Source organism: Sarcophilus harrisii, chromosome 2, assembly GCF_902635505.1.
Source record: "Sarcophilus harrisii chromosome 2, mSarHar1.11, whole genome shotgun sequence".
NCBI lineage: Eukaryota > Metazoa > Chordata > Mammalia > Dasyuromorphia > Dasyuridae > Sarcophilus > Sarcophilus harrisii.
The window spans coordinates 642,500,382-642,519,709 of NC_045427.1; the positions used below are offsets into that span (position 1 = coordinate 642,500,382).

Consider the following 19,328-nt stretch of genomic DNA (forward strand, 5'->3'; position numbering starts at 1 on the left):
TATTTGTTCAAAAAAAAAATGTGAAATGAGAAAACACAGGATGTATTCACACATACCCTCTCTCTCTCTCTCTCTCTCTCTCTCTCTCTCTCTCTCTCTCTCTCTCTCTGAATAGCAATCCCAGAGATTACAGTTTTAAAGCTGCAAGGTACTTTAGAGATCATCTAATTCAACCCTTTCATCTTATAGTGGGGAAAATAAGGTCTAAATTCAAATAGATCTTGGTCATCATCAAGTTCACCAAACTCAGCTCCAATCCTACATTGTTTCTCCTATACCTAGAGACCTCAGAGGGCCCCATACACTAGTATTGTGCTGTTGGGTATCAAGTCCTCACCGACATTCTAGACACTGGTCCCTCCTTTCACTGCACATATTACAATATTTTTCCTTTCCTTTTTCCTCAAAGTTTTCTATGTTCAGATAATGGAGGATTTATTTCTGAAATTATCCCCTTGGACAAAGTTCAAAAGATACTGGCTTATTTGGGGTTCAGATAGCTCTAAAGAGAGTGATTTTGACCTTGACCACAAAGGATGTTGAATCCACACAGAACAAAGTTGAGCGAAGAATGTTCCACAAACTTATGATAGCAAGAAATGGTTCAGATTTACATGTTTCCTGCCTTCCTGGAGAGAAATCAGTATATTCTCTTGGCTAGAACCAGGGAGGGACAGTGTCAGAGAGATGAGAGAGGACAATCTAGGAATTCAGGGATCTGCTCTAGGAGGCAGCCTAGTAGGATGATGGATTTATGGTGAGAAGAATTTGCAGTCCAAATACCAGGCTTGGTCTGAAGCCCAGCTGTGCCTGTGTAACACTGGGCAGATCATCTAACCTCTTTGTCAGGGGGCAGAATGGGCAAAATGTGTGTTTCAAATGTCTCCAAAGTCCCTTCCAGTCCTGAATATATGATTTGATGATCATAAGGAGAAATAACCACCCTTTTTCTGATACCCCCCAACAAAGGCATCAGCAGTGAAGTCACAATTCCTCTCAATTCTCTATCCTCCTGATCCTTTTTCTCTTAACCCCTTCCCACAAACTCTTTTAGAACCACAAACAACATCAAAGCATTTCTGCCATTCTTCCTGCAAGAGGTGAATGAATCTGCTCTATCAAGTGCTCTTCCCTGGCCACCAGTTTCTTAAATGTATTGTCTCCCATTGAAATGTAAATCCTATGAAGAAATGGATTGTGTTGGTTTTTTTATTTTATATTTATTTGTATGCCTTCCACAGTTTCTTTTTTTTTGACACATTATCAGCACTAAATAAGTGCTTTTTCATCCATCTCAAGACAATTTATATTTTTAAGCATGTTCAAAGCTTGGTGTTGGATAGTATGAGCTTATACAACTTAAACAAGACTTGATCCTTGTCTTCATGGCACATGTAGTCTATTGCCCAGATCAACAGTGGGGGAAAAAATGTTGGGATAATCTTCTGCTTGAGTGTTTGGGTACAAGAACATATTTTAAAAATATTTTTGGTGATTTCTTTTTATCGCTTTCACTTACCTAGTCTTTGTCTCCTCCTCAGGAAGCTATCCCTTATAAAATAAAATTAAAAATGGAACAAGAACAATAAAATGCAATTCAGCAAAGCTAGCCAAAATACCAATTGATGCGGATCCATCTTGCCCAATGTCCAGTCTTCTTATCAGGACACATGATCTAACTGTTTTGTTATCAAGAAAAGTTGCCCTATATTAGTAAGGTCCAGGGAAGATATGAGATTTGTTTAAAGTCTTTGGTGGGAAGTTTCAGGTTTGGGATTGGAACCTGGGTATTTTGAATTTAATTGAAGTGCTCCCACCCCACCACAGTACCTACCATATCTAAGAGGAACACTGTAGACTGTGCAAGGTTTGAAGAAAAACATTCCCACTCAGCTGAAGATTGTAGATGAGTGAAGGAAGGATTAGCCATCCTCCTTGGGTCCAAAATGCCCAAGCAAGGCGGTGCCATATTTCAAGTGTTTTTGTGTCAACATGATTGTATACAGTTGGAATAGGGTGTAGAATGCTGGACTTGAAATCAGAAAGAGTTCAAATCTGGCCTCAGACACTAGCTGTGTGATCCTGGATAAGTCATTTCACCATTTGCCTCAGTTTCCTCATCTGTAAAATGAGCCACAGAAGGAAATGGCAAACCAGTTTCTTTGCTGAGAAAACCCCACATGGGGTCATGAAGAGCCAAAGAATTACAAGACCAATGATGGCAAACAATGATTTTATATAGGGAGATGACCCTGCCTCTGGTACCTGCTGGTTGTACCTTTCCAAGTCACATTCCCTGGTGCTCAGTGCCTCCAGAACATGCTCTAAGACTATAAGTTTCTAAATAATTTAAGGAACAGCATTAATGGAGGTCTATATCGCCAGTTGTCTACTCTTATGAAATCTAAGGTCTTCTCTCCCTTCTTCCTCCTCCATTCTCACCCCCACGCACATGCACACACAAGAACCAAACCCTCAATTTTGTGTGTGTAAGTGTGAAAAATTCTGTATCCATTTAACTCTGTGGGCTGCTATCATTTATTCCATATGGAATCTATTTGTTTTCCACTTCACTATCTTTAAATTTTCAGATTGATTTGAGAGATTCTGCAAGGAGAACAATGACTATATGGCTATGTAAATATGTATATACATATATATATATATATATATATATATATATTTGCCATGTACCTTTACCACATGATGCCTTTAATATATGTAAATATGCAAATATATGCACATGTATGCATGCTTGCTCTGGGAGATTTGGGATTTCATTGGCGTAGGGAACACCAAATTGGCATCTGCTCTGCAACTTACAGTCTCACAGAGTCACCTTCAGCACTGAGACCACCAGTGATTGCCTGCCATGGCAGAGCTGGTGGATTTGTAGCAGGAAGGACTTTGTACCCAGGTCTTCTTGCCTGTCATATTTGCAGGCGTAAATATATATGCATGTATGATATTATCTAGATCATGTTACATAATAATTCACTTCTGTCCTGATCCTATAATTTTCAATCCTTTTAATCTTTTATTCTATAACTAATTGTAACCTAACCCTTCGAGGCTAAAATGTAATCATATTTTTAAGTTTGTACAGTTTAAACAAGTCATGGAGTTTGGGGATTTTGTAGTATCAGTGGGTCTGTCTCATTAATACACCCCCAAATCCAGCCCTGGTACTGTTCCCTCTCTCCTGGAACCATTCTGATTGGAGGAGGGAATACTTTGGATGAGAGAGAGGGCCATCTGGGATCCTCTCATCACTGTTTAAGATGACCTGCTGGGAAGGGAAGCTGAGGGAGAAAAATGAAGACTTCCTAAGGAAGGAGAGCTGAATAAGGAAATCTCGCTCCACCTGACAGGCCATATGTGCCCATGGGCATTCTCAGATGAAATCCAAAACCGCAACCCTGACCGCTTGTATTCATTAAGGTACCGCTAGGAGCTTCTGGCTAGAGGGTTGTTGGCTCTGGGCTGGGAGAAAAATTCCAGTTTGGGATATGGAATTTTCTCCCCAACCTAAAGGACTTGGCTTAGTTTTGGAGATACAGAAAAAGGCAGAAAGCAATCTCTGCCTCCAAGGAGCATATGGCCTCATGGAAGAGCCAGAGTCCAAATGACTATGTGCAAACATGATCTATACCAGATAAGTTGGATAATTAACAGAGAAAAGGTATGAGCTTTAAGAGGGATGGGAAAGACTTTTGACAGAAAATGGGACTTGGGCTTAATAAGATAATGACTATTTGGTTCATAGATTTGATGTTAAGAAAGACATTTTGAAATTCTCTGTGTATGTGCATTTATATGTGTGATTGTGTGTGAATGTGTTTATGTGCGTGCGTGTGTGTGTGCTTTATCTGGGAAAGGAAGCCCAAACTTCTGATTTCATTGGTGTGTAGAAATCCCAATGAACAAATTTTCTCTAGCAATTCTTATTGGCAACTGTTGGATAGATTATCATTTTAGAGAACTGCTCAGAATCCCTATGTGGAGTAGTGACCCAGTGGATATAGTGGATATAGTGACCCAGTAGTCTAGAGGACATGAGTTCAAATTTGACTTCAGATACTTGAAAGATGTATGACCCTGTGCAAATCATTTGTTGACCTTTAAAGAAAAGGAGGGAAAAGCAGGAAGACACACACACACACACACACACACACACACACACAAAGAGAGAGAGATATAGAGAGAGACAGAGACAGACAGAGAGAAAAAAAGAGACAGAGACAGAGAGACAAAGAGCCTATCAATATGTTTAGCTTATGCTAATATTGCTGCTGGATAATGAGAACAATGGATTAACCAATAGTCTTGGAGCCGTTCCTTATGTAATTGGGAAAATCTCTTCACTCTGAATCTCAGTTTCTTTATCTGTCAAATGAAGGAGTTGTTCTACTAAAGGATCTCCAGGGTCTTTTTTATCTAGAAAACCTACAACTATAAGGAAAAAAAAAAAGACTCAAAATTATGCTTTAAAAGAGACTGAGAAATTGAAGGGAAAAGGAATAGTCCTGTAATCTTATTGGTACAGAGAGCACCCAAGTGAGCAAACTGTATCAATGTAGATCAATACCTTCTCTGACAGCACTGAGGTTAAGTGGCTTGTTCAGGGTTAAACAACCAGTAACTGAACCCATGTCTTTCTGGTTTCAAGATGGGATTGATATCCAATAAATCACACTAAAGATAGAGATTCATATTTTTTACTTTATGGAGATGAAACACAAAAGTAAAAATCTTGGTCCTCATGCCAGTGGAATAAAAGGCAATCTTGAAATACATGCTTTACTTTTTAGTCAGCTCAAGGCTGTGGGATGGTAGTTTCTGGTTTTTTTTTTTTTTTCCTTTTATCTGTATTAGGAAGACCATTGATTATCTCCCTGAGGAGATGCCAACTTCTCTTTCCTTCTAGGAACAGTTGGGTGCTCCCTTGGTTTCTGCTCATGACTGATTCTCTCTCTTTACGTTTGGATATTGCTGTTAGATCAGAGGGGGAAAGATCAACAACTTAGATCTTTGATTCAGCATTGAATCCTTTTCTCATTCTTAAAAGAAAAATGATGTGTTAATAGCATTAAGCCAACATCCCCTACTACATTGGTCAGACAAATTCCAAAAATCTGCTTTTAAATGAAAGCGATTCAACTTTGTCTTCTTAAAAAGTTTACTTGGAATCCTAGGCCTTATAGCAGAATTATTTAGGATCTGATTCTCCTCTGCACACTCTGTGTTTCATCTTAACTGATGTACTTTCTGCCTCAAAAAATCTGCCAAGTACACTATCATTCCCAGACTTTGATTCACACTGAGCTCTATGCCTTGAAATGCCCTTCCCCAAATGCTTTTTGAATTGCTTCCCATGATCATGCAGAAAACTCCATGAAGCACAGGAAAACGTAGAAAGTTTGGTTAATACATGGCCCCTACCTCCTCAAAGCTTATATATAGTCAAATAGGGAGAGGAGATGCAAAGATGATCCTTATATAAATTACATGATATGTATTGGTCAACCTGCCATCTGGGGGAAGGGGTGGGGGAAAGAAAGGAAAAAGTTGGAACAAAAGGATTTGCAACTGCCAATGCTCAAAAATTACCTATGTATATATCTTGTAAATAAAAAACTATAATAAAAAATAAATTACATGATAAGATTAACATGATAAGTTACATGTACATTAAAAAGATACAGAGCAAAAATATCTTGGGATAGCTGAGAGGAAATCATTATTGATGGGAAGATGAAGAAAAGCTTCATATAGGAGGAGCCATTTACATTCAGTAGAACATGGAAAGATTGGTGGTTTTCAAAATGACTAAAATGGAAGTTTTTTACAAGCTTGTGCTTGTATAACCTATATCAGATTGCTTACCATCTTGGGGGAGGAGGGGGAAGAGGAAGGAGTAGAATTTGGAACTCAAAATTAAAAAAAAAAAGAATGCTAATGCAATCTGAAAAAAAATACGTTTCCCCCCTTTTTAATCCCAGAAGGTCTTAGTGGAATTTTAAAAATAAACAAACAAATAAATAAATAAATGAAAGGAAAATACTAACTCGGAAGGAACTATTTTGTCTTCTTGAAAACAGCCTGAAATCACTTTTCATGAGATTGAAACCTGGTTCCAGAGGGTCTATAATTTTCAAAGCTAGTCTTTATATTCTGAAGAACCTTCTTTTTCAAAGCTTTTTTTAAAAATTCTGCTAGTTTCCTATGTGATCATGTTAATAGGAATTTGTGTAGCATGTGCTGTTGATTGCATTCAACAGCTAAAGAAATCAGATGAGGTCATTTGGTTTAGTGGAAAGGATATGGGTTCACAAACAAGAAAACCTCAGTTCAAATTCTACCTCTGACTATCTAGGAGACCTTAGACAAGTTTCTTCGTTTGCAAAATGAGCTGGGGAAGCAAATGGCAGACCACTCCAAGATCTTTGCCAATATAACCCCAGATGGGTTCATGAAGAATGGGATGCAACTGAATTGACTGAACAATGAATTAAGCCAAGCATTTCTTTTTTTTGTCCTTAGGCAGTGTGGTACAATGGGTAGCTGGGTTGTATTGACATTTGCTAGCTCTATGACCATGTGCAAAGCATCAGTGTCTCTGCATCTCAGGTAGCATCTCAGTGTGCTCTTCTGTAAACATTGTAGTACTTACTTCAGTAGCTGTTGAGACGCAGATGAAATAATATATGTGAAGTTCTTTTAATAAAATTCTCTATTTCAGTTATGGTTATCCTTGTAGCTCCCTCAACTAATAATTACACCTTTTTTTTTTTTTTTTTTTTTTTTTACATTATGTCTTGTATCTTCATCTCATTTCCTTTACTGGTAAAGTATAATTCCAATTCCAGTAGGAACAGGAAATTTCATTTTTGTCTGGAGACTACACATCTTGGTAGGACAGCAACCAGCACTTAGTCAGCTCCTGTGGCTGATTAGAAGTGATGAATTGTAAGCACTTTGAAGGCAGGGGCTGTATGATCTTTAACAGTAGGGCCTCCATCACGGTGTACTGCATTGGAAAGCTCTGGGCTCTGATGATTTGGGTTAGTCTAAATGAGTCACTCTCTAAGTTGGCAGGTGCTCCTTAAAATACTCTCGTCCTAATTATTTATGTTACATGAACTTTTGACTTGAGGATGTTTAAAACAATCCTTTGCAAATTGGATAAATAAAATAAACAAAACATTCTTTACATTCTGAAACATTTTCCAAGTCCAGAGATAGAAAGTGGTTTTATCTTGTGAGTTGATGGTCTGGTTTTCCTCTAGAGTTTGAGATGGATTGGAATGAGGGGGGTTCTTTCCAGATCTTTTCAGGAAAACCTTCCTTTCATTCCCTTAATGAAGTGAAAAGTACATAGAAATTCCCAAATATTCTCTGGTTTCTTTTTCATTTGTGTTTTTTGAAGCAAAAAACAGAAGCAGTTAAAAGGTAGGAAGATGATGATAAGCATAATAATAGTAATAACAATCACAATGCTTAAAGTTTTGCCAAATATTTCACATATATTATCATGTGTGATCTTCACCACAGCCCTGGGATATTAGCATGATTATTATCCCCACTTTACAAATGAGGAAACTGAGATAAACAGAGATTAAATGGCTTGCCCAGATTCATACAATTATGAAAAACTGAGTTTTTCCTCATTTTAAGTCCAGCATTCAGTTCTCAGTGATACCTGGTGGCTGTTCCTGTGTTTGTTTTTCACTTCCTAACTCAGATCCTGTTTGCTTCTAAGTAGATTCTCACCTATTTTTATTCATGAAGCTCTTGGGCAGTCTAGTGAAGGTTATGGACCCTTTCCTCAGAATAATGTTTGTTACCTATACTCAAAGTGAAAGGAAATTCTAAATTTCAATGAGAGGTTAATGCAAATAGAGATATAGATTTTTTTTCATCCATTTTCATGGATCACTGAACTCTATCCATGAGTTCCTTGTGGGGAGGAGGAATCCACAGGCTCTGGGTTTAAAACCTCCTGATTGAAAGCTTTCAACCTGGCTTTTTTTTTCGAGCAGCCAAGAACTGGCTAAATTAGGGAGATGCAAAGAAACAACCTGGAGTGAGGAAGAATGCTGTGATCTCCTATCTAAGGGCTGGAGTTAAAGGAAATCGCATCCTTCCTGCTGAGAAGAAGAGAAAGTGATGGAAAGCAGAGCCTCAGGCTGTTTAGCCTTTTTCCTCAATTAAGTTCAACATTAAAATGTTGAGCAATATTCAGTCTCCTTCCCTGAAGTAATCTTTGCTTGTAGAAATGGTCTCAAACTAGTGGAGGGAAGGGAGAGATTGTAAGACATAAGCTTGCCCTAGAGTGGGACTAATTTTGACTGAATTTTTCTCACCTAAAAATTGAGGGGATTGTTTGATGAAACTAGTATCTGTGGGGACCTGTCAACATCCCTGAGGCAATCTGTCTTTTCTTCCTCCCTGCTAAGAAGGGACAGAGCCTTCAGAATGTTTCTGAAAATCCAGCCTTGAAATGTCCATTTTGTTGGATTCTTTCATTATAATTTAGTTTCCCTACCCTGGGCAGGGGGAGGGGGAAGGCAGCAAGGAAAGACTGAAGATGACACCTTGACAACGTCAGTTTGTTAACCCTTTTAGACTTTAGATCATTATATAAGACAGTAAGGTTGCACTTCTGCTTAATTAACTGCAAATAAATATTTCCAAGAAATAAGTTAGGCTGTAGTCCTTAGAGGGAGCTATTACTCTGGTGTTCATTCTTCATCAAAGTCAAAAATGATCTATGTCCAGACATAAATATACTCAGGAAAACCAGTCAGTTCTGTAGCCAGGGGCCAGTTATTTAAACCTTCTGAACTTCAGTTTCCCTATATGAAAGCAGGGTTGCTAACATGACTTAAATGCTTAGTATTTATTGACTGAGATATCCACTGCCTACTTCACACTAGATAAATGAAAATCATATTCCGGAGACATAGCATTTTATAGGAAAGGGAAATAAAATTGGAATAAAAGCCCCAAGTTCAAATCCCAATTCTAATACTTACTAGTTATGTCATCTAAGACAAATATTTAACTTCTCCAATGAACAATTTCTTTACCTGTAAAATAGAAAGGATAATATAACTACCTTCTTAATTAAACATGTTGTTGTAAAGAAAGTGCTTTTTCAATCTGAAATTACTTCAGAAATAGGAGTTGTTATTAGGATTAACAACAACAGTAGCGACATATAAAATCAATGGGTTTGAAAAGGGAAGTTTTTCAATTGATTCTGGTAGATTTGGATGACATGGGCAAATAAAAATTAATAAAAATCTATTGCAATGCCACATCTTACTATAATTCTTACTATTAGCTTCAGTCAGTCTGAATAAATAAAGTCAATAAAAATTCATTAATCACCTACTATCTTCCAGGCACCATGTTAAATATTGGAAAGACAAAAAATGGCAAAAGATATTTTTTGCCCTCAAGAAGCTTGTGATCTAATGGAAGAGACAATAAGCAAATATATACTATATACTCTATATATGCTTTATATGAGACATAGAAAATAATCAATAGATAGTACAATATATTACATATATGCTTTATATAGGACAAATAGAAAATAATTAACAGAAAAAAAACTGGAATTAAGAAACTTTGAGAAATATTTCCTGTGGAAGATGGGATTTTAGTTGGGACTTAAAGCAAGCCCTACTGGGAGTTGAAAGAAATATTAACATCTATATGGAAATCCTCAAACTTAAGAAGGGGTTTGGGATGGGGGGAAAGTCCGTGAATCTGACCCTTAATCTCTTGAGAAAGATGTGAGAATGGCTGATAATACACCTATGGATAGGGTGAGGATATATGGAGTGAATCTTAAAGGAGAGGTTACTAAATGAGGGCAATAGAAGGAGGCAGTGAGAAATAAAGGATGTTGCCTCTTCTTAGCTATATGGGAGAGGAGGGATTAGAGGAAAGGGAAGGGTGAAGAGAAGCCTGAAAGAAGGTATAGTCAAGCCTGGAAAGTGTAACCAGGGATTCAGTGTCCCCTAGGGGGATCCAGTATTCCATCAACCAAAGAGCATTAGTTATGGCTATGGGACAGATACTGTTCTGAGTGCTGGGGATACACAGACAAAAATGTTTTCAAAGGACTCTCTTTCATGAAAGAATATGATGTCCAACTGGAAGGGCAATTGGTTGACTTGTCCCTTGTTGTCCCCATTGCCTAGTAATATATCTGGCACATTAATAGACTCTTAATAAATGCTTCTTGAGTGATTATTGATAGGAGATGGGTTCCAGAGGGCACAATGAAAGGGGTGATAGGAGCTAGAAAGAGTCTTATGAAAGGGAGGGCTTAGGTGCATGGAAACAAGAAAGGGCAAATAGGAGCAGGGTCCTGGAGTTTTTACTCAGGCAACTTGGAATTCCAAATCATGGGGATTCCAAGTGGCAGAAAGTTGCTTACCGCAAGGGAGAAAAACGTCACATCCTTCTCAGGAAGAATGACATCTCTGTTCATGCCCTAGCTAGACCAATTATTAGAATCTTTTCCATTTTCACTGACTCAAGCTTTCTTTTTCATGGGAATAGTTAAATATGAAATTTAGCTCATGTGTAGCCTTCACACTTCTTATAGTGAAGAAGTCATATTATTATTGAGATGTCACTGAAGCAGGTTAAGAAATAATCCACCTTGAGGACTGTGCTGTTGACTCTCCAGATTTTCTCTCCCATGTCGCCTGCACTGGAGATCTTGTTCTAGCATTCTCCCTATCTTTCAGCTTCCTCTTTTACATTGTCTACCCCCATCCTTTTAAATATAAGCTTCTTAAGGGCAGAGTTGGTCTGTCATTCTGCTTGTGTCTGTTTTTCCAGTGCATAGCTCAGGGCCAGCCACACAGGGGCCAGGGCCAGCTTACTAAGTGTTTGTTGACTTATTTGTTGATTTGGTTTATTTGCTTTAATTATAAAATCTCGGGGTTGGATGGAAAGTCAAAGGTTATCTGGAGCAACCCAGACTTGGACAAGAACATCTGCCTCTTGGTCCTCTAGTCTCATCTGGAAGACATTTAGTACAGAAGCAACTCCCTTTTTCTTGGGCAGCCCATTCTACTTTGGGATAACTTTACACAGTGGATAAAATTGCTCTTTTTTTGAGAAGTACCATGATACAGTGAATAAAGACCACAGGATTTCGAATAAAGAAAACCTCAGTTCAATTTCTGCCTTATACTCTTATTATCTGTGTGATCTTGTGTGATCATTTAACCTTACTTCAATTTCCCTGTCTGTAAAATTCAGGGATTGGACTCCAAGTTCTTTTCTAGTCTTAAATTTCTGTTACAAAGAGTGCAACTCAATCACTGGATCTTCCTGTAACATTTATGAGTAGCTCCTCAGAGCATCTTTCTAACCTCTCCATCCTGCTTTTCTTCCAAACAAATAAGGTACATTGCCTTTGTATATACGACAGGGGGAGGACTTAAAAGTCTGCAATCTTATTTTTCTCTTACTAAACAAGTTCCATCCTGCTCAGTGGTCAGGTCCAGCTGCTCATAAAATGGGGAAGTGTGATTCAAACATGGAGCTTTTACTAAGTTTTGAAAGACCCACACAGTGCTTTGGCCAGAACAATGCCATGCTTCCATTACATCATGGGCCGGCACGTGAAGCTGGAGATGCATCAGCCATGCACAGCTTCTGTGGCTAGTCACAGCTCTTGGTGGTTATGAGATCAGTCCTTCCCCAAGTGGGGTGATGAGGAGAAGCCTTGGGGTTAGCCCTGGGGGCCATCTGTTTCTTGGAGGGGGCTCTGAGAACCAAGCATGGAAAGTGATATGAGGAGAGAGAACATGATTCCATTGTGTTATTTCCCAAGTAAAGGAATATCTTTGAGGCTAGTGGGGTGCCCCCAACTCCCTTCTTCTTGGAAGCACCAGAAAAAGGGAGCAAAAAAAGGGTTGTTTTCTCTTTTGAGAAATACTTTCTCAAATATTCAGCAGGTGGCAAAGATCTGTACTATGATGGGGATGGGGGACAGAGAATAAAACTATCTCTGTGTATACTTCAGCCCTTCATAGCTCTGCAACTTCCCTGGTGTTTGGACTTCCTTGAGAGGTAACTGGAGAGCCAACCCTCTTCAAAGTTAGGAAGCTCAAAGCCTACTTCTGACTCGTCCTGGCTCCTTAATTTGGCAGGTTATTCAATTCTTAAGTTCCTAGGATAATTCTAGTCTAAGACTATGAGTTACAGAGAAGATGTCAACTTGAGGTACTAAAGAGTGTTCTTCACCTGGAGGTCCTTACACCAATGTAAACATAGGCTCAGTCACCACCCTTATCCCAATTGTATTTCCTTCCTCAGAGCAACACACAGTGATCATCCTACAACTGAGTAAACGGTCTTGTTAGGAGTTACCACAGCCATGAAATCCACCTTTATGTACCCAGTCTGGTGATGAAATTCCACTTAACAATTCTGATCTTTGGACTGAGACATGCCCTTAAATCTCGGTAGCATCTATCAGACCTTGTATTCCACAGTCATGGTTTTTGAGAACTTAACTGTCTTTGTCATGACATGATGACACATCTTAATAGACCTTAATAAAGACTTTGGACATATTTACCCCTCCTTGTTATCAATGTGGTGAATTTCTGGTGTGGAGACTCCCTAATAAAGATTGACAAATTCTTTCTTTTTTACATTTAATTTATAATTCTTTCTCAATTACATATGAAGAAAAATTTTAAACTTTTATTTAAAAAAATTGAGTTCTAAATTCCCCCTCTCCTTTTCTCTCTCCCTTCCCCATACCTTGAGAAAGCAAGCAACATGATATAGATAATATATGTGCAGTTACTCAAAACATAATTCCATTTTAGCCATGTTGCCAAAAAAAAACCCAACAAACAAAAACAAAAACAAAAAAACACCAACCAAAAAAGACAGAAAGAAAAATAAAGAAAGTGAAAAATAGTATGCTTCAATCTGCTTTCAGACTCCATCAATTCTTCCTCTAGAGGCTGGTAGCATTTTTCATCATGAGTCCTTTAGCATTGTCTTAAATCATCATCTTGTGGGAAAGAGTTCAGTCATTCACAGTTGATCACTGAACAATGTTGCTGTTACAGTGTATACAGTTCTCCTGGTTCTGTCATTTGTAACTTATGGTCTAGTCCATATATTCAGGATGGGAAGAGACTTTAGGTGACAAATAATCTGACTCATTTTACAGATGATGATACAGAGGTCCAGAAATTTTGAGTGAAGTTCTGACATGTAGTAAGTGGCAAGGCTGGAATTGGAACACAAGTCATCCAAATCTAAACCCAAGGCTCTTTCTCCACCGCTTTCCTACCCAAGGACACAGAAAGCTAGATCAGAGAGTCCTAGATTATGACTAAATGAAAGTGATTTAAGATGTCACTGAGAGTCAGTGATTTGCAACCAGTGAGACTGGTAGCAAGTATCAGGGACAGGATTTGAATCTTAGGTTTCTGACCCCACCCTCCATCACCACTACACTGGGATTTGAATTCAGGTCGCCTTGATTCTGTTTCACTACTCAGCCACTTAGTGGAATTTCACTTGCTGATGTAATCAGAGATCTGTACATATGTTTGTGTGCATGTGTATGTACATTTACTTATGTATGTGTGTGCATATATATATGCTCAAATGATTTACAAAACACTTTCCTTACAACACCATGGTAAAGAGGTGCTACAAATATTGCCATCTCTATTTTACAGGTAAAGACATTTATCAATGAAAAAAGCATTTATTAGGCACTTACCATGGGCCAAATGAGATAATGTGTCTAAAGAGATTTGTAAATTTTAAAGTATCACATGTCATTTCATATTATCAGCAGTATTATTATTAGATCAATAGTTTGGAAAAATCCTTTTATAATCAATCAAAAAATATTTATTAAACACCTACTATGTGCCAGGCAGTGGACTGGATTAGGAGATCCTTCAGGGAAGAGATTGTCTTTTGCTTCTTTTTATATTTCCTGCATTCAAATTCACCATACTTTTAAATTTATTTGTGAACCCCTTTAATGAGATTGTGGCACATCTGCAAGATAACATCTGCACTTTGAGTTGACTAAACTGGTCTAAAAAACCATTCTGAATATTGCTGAGAAGCAGCTTCCATTACAACAGTCTCATGGAGTGGTTCCAAGGTTACCATCGCATCTTGCCAACTGTACCCTGATTAACGTGTGCCTTTCTAGTGCCACCTGTTTACTCTTCCTTCTACAAATTAGATCCTAAAGCAGCTGCCTCCCTGCCTTTTTCCATCACAAACCCCTCTTCAAATTTACATTTGAACCAGATTCTGGTCAGGTTTTTCTAGAGTCTTTTTGTCAATCTATAAGCACTTACTAAGCATTCACTCTGTAACAGGCATGGTGTATTTTATGTAGCTTTCACCTTTGGGCCCCTTACTAGCTACCTTCTCCCTTTATTGGGACTGTGGAATTAAAAAAAAATCAGAATGATTTAGAGGTAGAAGTCCTAGGCCTTCTCCTCACTTTATTGAGGCACAGAAAGGTTAAATGTCTTATCCAAGATAATACAGATAGCAGTAGAATGACATACTTGTATAAATTTCATGTTCTTTCCCCTAACTCTCTTCTTGAGGGCAAAAACTGGGTTGTTTCTCCCTTTATATCCTCAGAGGCTAGCATTGTACCTGACCCACATCAGGTATTTAATAAACACTGGTACAATTCAATCAGCTTTATCAACCCTGTGGCCACAATAGGGTCTAGCTGTGCCAAAAAAGTGTATAAAATCTTGGAGTTTTCTTTCAGATTTTTTTATGTAAAAATGCAACATGGAAATGAAATATGAGGCCTTTTCCCCTTCCCTTCTGCATCCAGGCTTTCTATAGGTCAGTCTGTGGGAGCATGCACTCAAGTGAATAATTCTATATCTGGCAGTTCTATGTCAAAGCCGATCTAGGCACAGCAGATGCAGTTTCTGGACACCTGCCATTGGTGCATCTGGGGAATTATTTACTAGTTATTGGCAGATTTGTGGAGAATGGAGGGGGGGATGAAACAGAAAAAGAGAAGCAAGGACTCCCCCCCCTTTTTTTATTTTTTTTTACCCTCTATCCTCAAGCTACAATCTTGGGGGCTGCCCTCCTTCCCTCTCAGATATTTTTTTCTATTCTCCTTACAACTAGGGGCTTATTTAATCAATTTGGAGAAAGATGTGAGCCTGCTGGCTTTTCTTTTGCACATCCTGATTGTTTTTAATAGAGAAATAGTTAAGGCAATGTAATTACTCCCTTACTGTCCCCTTGTCTCTCTCTTTTTTGGAAGTCGATTTAGGAGGATTTTCTCTGTAGAAATCTATTAGGCAGCTTAAGTAGAATAGAGCTGAAACATTTCCTCTGGCCTGGGGCCAAGCTGGGACTCTAAGAGCATAATCAGGATATTAAGTAACCAAAAGAAGCCCTGGATTCAAGTCCCAGCTCTACCATTGACCTTGCACAAGTTGCTTCACAATTATCTGAGCTTCCATTTCTCATCATACACTTAGAAAGCTGAACTGAACCATTTTGGAGATGTCTTCTAGTTCTGACTACATTCAAAGGAAATTATTGGTCAAATGACTCCCATGAAGATTATTCTCCATCTCTTCTCTCTTGTCTATGTATAGCCCTTTGCATCTAGTTTCATGTGAGCTTCTTGAGGGCAGTCTAGTCCTTAAAACAGTGCACAGAGCAAGACAATTAATGATTATTGACTAAAAGCATTGTGAGGATCAAAAGCTCACCAGTGCAACCTTCTCTTAGGTCACTGTGTATCTACTCTGTATCTGTCTAGTATAGCTCTATACAAAGTATCCCCAAAATCTTAATTTTGTTTTAAGGTATCAAAGCTTAAATAAACATGAACAAGCTTCAATAGCTCATTAAAACATTCAGAAAAGATTTTCAGCCTCTAGTATAGGGCAGACACTGATCTTGCTTTTTCTTTGTATCCTTAGTACCTATCTCAAAGTAAATGCTTGCTAATTGGTGGATTGACCAATGGCTCAGAGTACACTTAGTTTTATTTCCAGATTATTACAGAAAGATCAGTCTACCTTAAGAGAATTCCTAGAAAAGCATCTTAGTGAGTTTCCCAATTCTTCTAGTCAGGACATTTTCCTTTTTGACTAATCTTAATCTCTCATGTTTCAGCCCCATTAAAAGTTACATAGGAGCTGATGACTTCTGCCAGTTGTGAGATTCAGAGTTACAAGGGTTCTCACAATATACCTAGTTCAGATGAGGGAGGTCTGCCAAGGTGAGAGGGATTGGGCTTTTTCTGCTTGGCCCAAAGAAATAGAACTAGGAGAAATGGGTGGTTATTGAAGAGGGGCAGATATAGTAATAATAATAATACTAGGGATGCAAAAAGAGGCAATGATGTGATTTCCAACATTCACAGTAGTTTGATATCATCATCATCATCATCATCATCATCATCATCATCATCCTTATACATCATCCTATATTCCAAACACTGTTCTAGACTGAGTGGAGTATAGGAGCTACTTGAAATGATTTTTCTTTCATTGGTTATAAAAATATTTTTCAAATTATGTGTCTAATAGTGATGATGATGATGATGATGATGATATCAAATGATAGATGGTACTTTAAAATTAGCAAAGCACTTTAGTTATAGTATCTCATTTGAACCTCACAATAACCATGTAAGGGGTTTATATTCCCAACATCTAATCAATCAGTAACTGGCCTATAATAATAAATAAAATAATGTTACAAAGACAAAAAAATAATAGTCCCTGCCATAGAGGCTTAAATTCCAGTGGAGAAGTGAATATATACCAATATAAGTAAATAAACAAATATGGTCTCAGACATAAATCAAGAAATACTGACTTAGTTTTACATTTAGGACAGTGCTTAATAAGCTTAATAAGTGCTTTTTGATCGATAAACTAGTTTTCCAAACTGTGGATCAAAAAATAACAATGATGATAATAGTAATTGACACATGGCATTTAAAAAAAAAGAGCTATCTAGGCTGCACAGTACATAAAGTGCCAAATCTAGAGATGGGGAATACTTGAGTTCAAATCCAGCCTCAGCCACTTACTAGCCATGTGACTCTGGGCAAGTCGCTTAATCTCTGTCTTTTTCGGTATTCTTATCTGTAAAATGGGGATAATAATAAAATCTACCTTCTAGGATTGTTGTGAGGATAAAATGAGATAATGTGTAAAATGAATTAAAAATCATAAATTACTGAAATTACAGAGCACAAATACACATGATCTCATTTGAACCTTACAATAACCTTATGAGGCAGGAGGTGATACATTCTTATATTCTACATTTTATAGATGGAGAGGAAAAACTAGAAACACTGTGTCCCTTATCTAGGATTTTGGGTAACAAGTGGTTAAATAGAATCAGAACACAAATCCCTGGACTCTCAGTCTCCCAGTTATTAAGCCACACAGTCCACTAGATGAGTTACTTATTATCAGGTGAATAGTGTTCATGAAAGCCTATGCCTACTCCTTTCAAATGAAAAGCTTTATTTGGTTAGCCCTGAATACATAGGAACCCTCCTTTTTTCTTTCTTCCTTACCTTCTTTCTTCTTTCTTTGGCACATCTCAGCATGATTTTTGATCTCCTGTTGACTTTGGGTGAGGTGCCATGTAAATACTGTGTAGCTGATTATCATTCCAATCCATTTATTTATGTGCTGTTATAGAAGCTAGGGGAGGCAGAAGAATAAGCAAAGGGAATCCCTTATAATGAGGGAAATCCCTGCTTCCTCTCCCCAGTCTGTCTTTTCTTCTATATATACACGATTAAGATAACCCTCTACAGACAGTAAGTTCCTTGAGGAGAAGGCTGTATTTATGTTTAAATATGCTTTGAATCTCCAGTGACAAGCTCATTGCATTGCACAGAGTAAGCACTTCCATAAACATATGATGCTTGAAATTAAATCTTACTTCCCTTGACTATTGTCCATGAGGGGTCGTATCTTCAGTAGGAGCCCTCAGTTAAGCCCACTTCTTCTGAGACTTTTTCTTTCCTTTTCCTTTTCCCAGTCCTCTAATATTTGATGATGGCCTTTCCTGCCAGAGACACAACTCATTCCCTTGTAGCTCCAAATTATTGATTCTATGACATCCCATGGCAATTCATCTTATACCTATTAGGTATTGTAGACACTTTTGTGTCTTAGCATTGTCTGTCTTAGCACTGTATCAGGCAATAAGCTCCTTAAATTAGAGAATGAGGACTTATCCATATTCTTTGTAACACTCACCCTGCCTAAAACAGTGTTCTATATGCAGAAAATATTTAAGATATGTCTTGTTGTGAGGAAGCACTGATTGGACACCAACATCCATCCATCCATCCACCCACCCACTCATCCACACACCCATCTATTCATCCATCCACCCATCCATTTATCTCTATCCGTTTATCTATCTATCTATCTATTTCTCTATCAATCTATCTGTAAAATGAGAAAGTAATCCCCTAAGGAATCTTCTCCAAGGTCAACATCCTTTGATTTGGGTCAACACTAACAACAAGAGCAACTTAATTTATATAGTATCTTAAAATTTACAAAGCACTTTTTTTCAAAATTATCTGGTCAAGATGCAACATGTCAAATTGTACTAATGGTATTATGACCATCATCGTAGAGATGAGGCAACCAAGTGAATCGTCCCAGGTTGTGGACCTGCTAAGTGTCAGACCAAGGACTTGAACCAAAGCCATCTACCTCTAGATTTGTTATTCTGTTCATCATTCCAAAGCCGGAATCATATATCACACACACCGTCCATGTAGAAATTATTTGTTTGTCTTATTGGCCATAAATATTCCCTCACAGAATCCTTCATATTGTTTTTGATGAGAACTCAAGGCCATTTCCTCCAGTTCTGAACAACTTGCCAGTTTGGCAGCACACACTGTCTTTGTCCCATGGTTCCAGCCATTGATGAAACTTTGCAATGAACCCGGGTCATCAACTTAGGCATCTCACAGAGAAAGATCTTTCTGATATGTTTGTTCAAATTCATGAGATCACAAGTTGAGCAAAAGGGTGAAGATCAAGTGATAAAGAAAAGGCCAGATGAATACCAAGCTGTGTCCCTTGGAATGTCCTTGACTCACAGTCCCAGAATCCCAAGGCTGGGAGGCAGGGACCACAGAGTACACCCTCCCAGCATCCCAAACCAGGGGTTGCCGGGCCTTTGCTTCAAAACATGTGGATGTATTCAGGGCCTTGCAGCAGCTGCTATTCAGAGAGCTGTCAACTCAA

At 38.2% G+C, this 19,328-nt stretch overlaps 1 protein-coding gene across 29 annotated transcripts in view; it reads left to right on the forward strand.

Annotated features, from left to right (window-relative positions):
• ANK3 (ankyrin 3) overlaps nt 1-19,328 on the forward strand; it is a 592,702-nt gene that overhangs the window by 277,539 nt on the left and 295,835 nt on the right. The gene's annotated exons all lie outside the window — the stretch shown is intronic.